General features: G+C 55.8%; 1 long non-coding RNA gene across 1 annotated transcript; it reads right to left on the bottom strand.

Annotated features, from left to right (window-relative positions):
* Positions 1–4,088: 4,088 nt before the first annotated feature.
* Positions 4,089–5,244, bottom strand: LOC116797998. Its single transcript, XR_004360796.1, has 2 exons — positions 5,110–5,244; positions 4,089–4,257 (listed from the first exon to the last, which is right to left on the bottom strand). It is a non-coding gene; the product is annotated as an uncharacterized LOC116797998 (long non-coding RNA).
* Between the last annotated feature and the right edge of the window lie 1,021 nt (positions 5,245–6,265).

Genomic DNA, 6,265 nt, shown 5'->3' with positions numbered 1-6,265 from the left:
CAGGGCCGGGGGTTGGACTGGATGATCCTTGTGGGTCCCTTTCAGCTGAGAATATTCTGTGATTCTGTGACTTTTGGTGAAGGACAGGCAGGTATGGGGAGATCTGGCACATGAGATGTTTGCTGTCCCTCCCCCCTGCCCCAGAGCTGAGCCCAGAGGGTCCCACACTGAACTGGGAGCTGCTCAAGAGATACAAGGTGGGGTTTGGGTGCTCTTGGGATGCAGGAGGGCCATCCGAAATTTTGGTACTCACAGTCCTCACCAACACAAGCACCTCCAACACCCAGCAGATGTTCATCACCCTCTTGCTGCAGCGTTGAAGTCCCTGGTCTGAGCTGGGGTGGAGGTCTGGGAGCATCAAGTATTTAACTTGAAAGGGACTGAAATGAAAAATAAGCTTTTTTCCCACCACCCATGAAATTCCTAACGCAAACTTCAACTGCAGTAGCAGAAAAGCCTCAATCCCTCCAAACCACACGAGGAAAAAAGAAAAGAGCAAATACAGGAACAGAGGCTGGGAAAAGCTGGGGCAGAAAACAAACCAAACGTACAGAAAATGGAAATAAAACCCATCCAGCTTTGTTTGCTACCAAATGCACTATTTTTCCAGGATTTTCATTTTCCCCAGAAGAAATCCTCTGCCACTCCATGAGGAGCCCCAGCACCCTGACATGTTCATTCCTGGCACCCCCTTCCCCAAGCCACAGCCACAGCATTCCCACTCCACTGCTCCCTGCCAAAGAGAGACCCTGGAGCTGGGCTCACATCAGCTGTTGGACATCATCCTCTGGCTCGGCCCTGGAAGGACACCAAGAGGGACAGTAAATTCAGTGCTGGAGAGGAGAGAGCCCTGGGATGCCAATCCCAAGCAGATCCGTCATCCCTGGGCAGGGAAGGGGGCACCGGCAACCTGCTCCCACTGACCCCCAGATGGAGGGAGCAGGTCCAGCACTGGCTGTGCTGGATGGGGAGGGCAGGGGTGGACACACGTGTGGCTGTGCTGGATGGAGGGCAGGGGTGGACACATGTGTGGCTGTGCTGGATGGGGAGGGCAGGGGTGGACACACGTGTGGCTGTGCTGGATGGAGGGCAGGGGTGGACACACGTGTGGCTGTGCTGGATGGAGGGCAGGGGTGGACACACGTGTGGCTGTGCTGGATGGAGGGCAGGGGTGGACACACGTGTGGCTGTGCTGGATGGAGGGCAGGGGTGGACACACGTGTGGCTGTGCTGGATGGAGGGCAGGAGTGGACACACGTGTGGCTGTGCTGGATGGAAGGCAGGGGTGGACATGCCTGTGGCTGTGCCCCGTGGGCTCTGTGTGTTCCTGGTGCCTGCTGGGGGTGTGACACTCCCAACTCAGGACCTGCTGCTCCCTCAGGTTGGATTTTGGGAAACATTTCTTTGCTGGAAGGGTGGTCAGGCAGTGGCACAGCTGCCCAGGGCAGAGGGGGAGTCACCCCCCTGGGAGGGTTCAAAGAGCAGATGTGGCACTTTGTGCTATGGTTTAGTGACATGGTGGGATTCAGTTGAAGGTTGGACTTGGCAGCCTTGGAGGTCTTTTCCAACCTTAACGATTCTGTGGTTCTGTGGGACCAAGACCACTGGGATGGAGAGCAAAAGGGGAGTTGGAGTGGAGGCTCAGGGCTTTAGTACCATCCCCCAGGCCTTTCCAATCCCCTCAGGTCCCAAGGACACCTCCAGGCCTGAAGCACCCACATGTGCCCTCCCTACTCCACTCCATATTCCCTCCCTCCCCACTGCTCTAAAATCTCCTGTTACACCTTTCCTGCCCATCCCCCTGCGTGCTCCCCAACAGCAGCAGGATGCCCAGGACTGGGACACACATGGCCCAGGTCCCACATCTCCTTTACCCCCCAGGACATCCCTGTGGCTCCTCCCTGTGCCGTGTCCCAGCCACGGGTTGTAGGGATGTGATTTAAATACACACACTTTGTAATCTGCAGCAGAGCAGGAGTGCTTGGCACAGCTCCCCTGCCCACACTACCCAGGGTCTCCTGGGCTCAGGCACTCGTGGGCTCAAGCCCAGCTGGGCTTTCCCACCACAGACCAAGGGAGGAAGTTTGTCCTGTGTCTGCTCCATGCTTGGCTGGAGGAGGTTCTGCCCAGAACGCCCTCCCCAAACCTGCTGCCTCTGCCCAGCTTGTGGGTGCCCAGCAGGGTTTAGTGCCTCACCCCACACCTGGAGGGTTGTGCCCTGGTGAGGGGTGGAAGGAGAAGAAGGGATGCGTCGGTAAAGTGGGGGATTAGGGGCAAACCTTTCCCATTTATTCCTTTCGTGGGCAGGAGTGTGGGGAGGCCACTGTGCCAGGCTGGTGCCCAGTGGCTCTGCCAGGACCTCAGTGCTCTCCACTCTCACAGTGGGGCTGGCCATAATGGGAGCAGGGAAATGCCACTCTGGTCCCTCTCTGATGCCTTCCCTGCGCTTTGTACGCAGACAATTGGCATTTCCCAGTGCCAACCCTGCCCAGCGCCCACCCTGAGGCCCTCCCATGTCCAGAGGGCTGTGGCAGGGATTTTGGACATGGGTTTATCAGCTCACCTTGTCCAGAGAGCCCCTCCCTCCCAGCCCAGAGATGCCCCTCATCCTGGCTCCACAGACCCCGTGTCAGCACGCCCCAGATACAACGAGATGGGATCTCCATCCCATTTTCCTGCACTGCAGTGTTTGCAGGGCACAGGAGTTGCCCATTTCCTTATGGACCACAATGGAGGTGGAGTCCCTTCATCGCAGGGAATGGGGACACAGGAAGCTTAGCAGCCTGCTGGGCCACCTGGAATTTAGGGCAGGTGTTTCCTACTTCCCTTTAGCCTCCTTTCATCCCCCCCACTATCTGTTGGCTCCCTCCCCCTCGCCCCCCTCCACGGGCTGTGTCTGACCCAGCACTGCCACCTCCCTCCTGTCCCCACAGTGCCCACCATGAGGGTGCTTCTGCCAAAACACACATGACACCCCTGCAGCCCCCGGGAGCTTTGTAGGTGTGTCCAGGGAGCATTTCCTGGCAGGAGGGTGGGAAGAAGCGCAGCCAAGAGGCTGGAGAGCCCAGTCTGGGGTTGGAGAGACCCTTAGGGGTAGGAAGTCACTGGGGTGTGTCTCCTGATGGGATATCTCATGGAGCTGGGAGAAGGTAGAGTGCACTGGGGGGCAAGGGGGACCCTCTTCTCTTGTGTCTCAACCCTCTTCTCATCACCTCCCATCCCCTTTCCCTGTTGCTTTTCCCTCAAGCATCTCTCTCCCTCATCCCCTTCCCTCTTCATAATCCCATTCCCTCTCCATCATCCCATTCCCTCTCCATAATCTCCTTGCTTTACATCATCCATTTCCCTCTCCATCATCTCCTTCCCCCTCCATCATTGCTTTTCCTCTCCATCATCCCAGTCCCTCTCCATCATCTTCTTCCTTTCCTATCATTCCATTCCCTCTCTATCATCCCTTTCCCTATCCATCATTCCTTTCCCACTTCATCATCCCATATCCTCTCCATCGTCCCTTTCCCTATCCATCATGTCCTCCCCTCTCCATCATCTCATTCCCTCTCCATCATCATTTTCCCTCTCCATCATCCCATTCTCTTGTTATCATTCCATTCCCTCTCTATCATCCTTTCCCCTCTCCATCATCCCTTTCTCTCTCTCATCTCCCTGGCTGCCTCTTCCCTGCCCGGGCTCATCCCACTCCCACCCCACACTCCTCCTCACGGGACGAAGGCTGGAGCGTGCTCGGGAGCCTCCGTGTGTGCCAGGGACGTGGGAACAGTGGGAACAGTGGGAACAGTGAGAACAGTGGGAACAGTGAGAACAGTGGGAACAGCATCAGAGAGCCGACGCTGGGGGAGTGAGGAAGAGGCAGAGTTTCAAAGCCTGCCCCCCTGTTTGCTCGCAAGGAGTTAAGTCTGTGATCTGTGGCGGGAGCTCTGATGAGAAGCTGGTTGACATGCAGAGCTGGAATAATGAAACGTAATACACATTAATAGGACCTCCCTCTGCGTGATTGCTTCTGCTCCACTGGCCCCATTGAAGATTTCACTTTTCTTTTAACAGTCAGAATAACAGAATGTGACATTAAGTCTTTTACATGCAGCAATTTATTTTAAAATATTGGGGCACTCAAAACAGTATCCAGAATGTTAAATAAGATATGCATGAGATGGAAATCAGAGCAGCACTGCAGTGAGGAGACAGGAGTCAGGCAGAGCCTTTCGCAGGCAAAGGCAGCTCCACTTTTTTTCTTAACTGCTGTTTAAAGCACAAAGAAATCACCAAGTTGGAGAGACCTCTGCAGTACACACCAGCTGACCTCTGAGCTCACAGGTCCACATGGGAAATCCAGAGCCAGCACAGAACCCGCTTCCCACACATCCCAAGGTCAAGTGGGTGACACAAGCAACCTTGTGTCTTCCAAGGCTGATGATACAGCACCAGAGGTCAAGAAGTGCTTGGACAATGCTCTCATGCACGTGGTGGGATCATAGAATCAGAGAATCATGGAATGCTTTGGGCTGGAGGGGATCTTAAAGCCCTTCTCCTTCCACCCCCTGCCATGGGCAGGGACACCTTCCACTAGCCCAGGTTGCCCCAAGCCCCATCCAACCTGGCCTTGGACACTTCCAGGGATCCAGGGGCAGCCACAGCTTCTCTGAGCAACCTGGGCCAGGGCCTCCCCACCCTCCCAGAGAACAATTTCTTCCCAACATGTAATCTAAACCTACTCTCTGTCATTCCCCCTTGTCCTGTCACTCCAGGCCCTTGGAAATAGTCTCTCTCCATCTTTCTTGTAGCTCCCTTTAGGCACCAAAAGGCTGCAATTAGGTCACCCCAAACCCTTCTCTTCTCCAGACTGAACAATCACAGCTCTCCCACCCTTTCCTCCCAGCAGAGCTGCTCCAGCCCTCTGATCATCTTGGTGCCTCCTCTGGACTCTCTCCAGCAGCTCCACGTCCTTCTGCTGTTGGACCCCAGAGCTGGAGGCAGCTCTGTAGAGGAGTCTCCCCTGAGGGGGCAGAGGGGCAGAATCCCCCCCTGCCCTGCTGCCCACGCTGGGGGACCAGCCCAGGGCACGGGAGGTTTCTGGGCCAGGGAATGTCCAACCTCTCATCCACCAGCACCCTCAGGTCCTTCTCAGAGCTGCTCTCCATCAGTTCATCCCCCTGAATTCTCGAGGGAATTCTTGGGGTTGTCCTGTGCAGGCCAGGAGTTGGACTTTAAAGACCCCTGTGTGCCCCTTCCAGCTCAGGAGATTCTGGAATTCCATGATTCTGTGACCTCAGGAGGTGTCTGTGAGGTGGCAGGTTCACACACCAGCTCTGGTGCCCAGAGAGCCCCTGGAGGGCCCAGTGCTGCCAGGAGCTGGCATTCCAGCTGGGATTGCCATGGGAGAGGATGGATCCCTTTGGAATTGTAAAACACATGCCCTTTGCTCCACCTTGGGAAGGCAGTGACTGCTGGAGCACATCCAAGCTCCCCCCAGCAGGGTGAGGATGCCAAGGGGGTTCAGTGTCAGGGATGTGCCAGAGCTTTCCCAACGTTAGGGCCCCCCTGATCCCACCCCAAGGGTGAAGCTGCCCCAGCCACACCCCTGGAGCAGAGTGACATGCTCAGGAATGGTGGCCCGGGCAGAAAGCTTTGGGGTGCCCAGGGTTTGTGCAGGATTTCCTCCTCTGCTGGGTCACACCCAGACCCTGGAGCCCTTTGCACTGCTCTGACCCTCTGGGAGGAATGAGGCCAAGAGCCATGGGATACACCCTGAGACACATGGGGAAGGGATTTCTAGATGTGCCATGAGATGTGTGGCCGAGGGGTTTCTGTGGGGGTGATGTCCTGCTGAGGGGGAGTGGGTTCTCAGGTGGAGCCTGGGGATGACCATTATCCCCGCAATGGGCCAGGTGAAGAGGGAGTGACACTGAGGTGTCACAGTTCTGTTCTGCCCTTGCACAAGACCCAGGCCTTCATAATCCCTGTCTTTGTAGCTCTCAACATCCCTCATTTACATGTAAAGTGGCTGCTCCCCCCCCATTTATGACAGCAGTAACAGAATGTTTGACTACAGTCTCACCTCTGCGTCTCCCAAAAGTATAAACTGGCATTTGAAATCCTCCTTGGCAGAGGATGAGAACACAACCACCTTACATTCAAGTGCCTGAGCTTGCACCTCTCTCCTCCTCCGAGCGTCTCTTTGGTAAGATTTGTGCCTCTGACTGTGTCAGAGGATCCCTGGGAACACTTGCACATGGTGCTACACATTTAT

The sequence above is a fragment of the Chiroxiphia lanceolata genome, chromosome 24, assembly GCF_009829145.1.
Source record: "Chiroxiphia lanceolata isolate bChiLan1 chromosome 24, bChiLan1.pri, whole genome shotgun sequence".
Classification (NCBI taxonomy): Eukaryota; Metazoa; Chordata; class Aves; order Passeriformes; family Pipridae; genus Chiroxiphia; species Chiroxiphia lanceolata.
The sequence above is the reverse complement of the archived record's forward strand: the minus strand, read 5'-3'. Positions and strand labels throughout refer to the sequence as shown.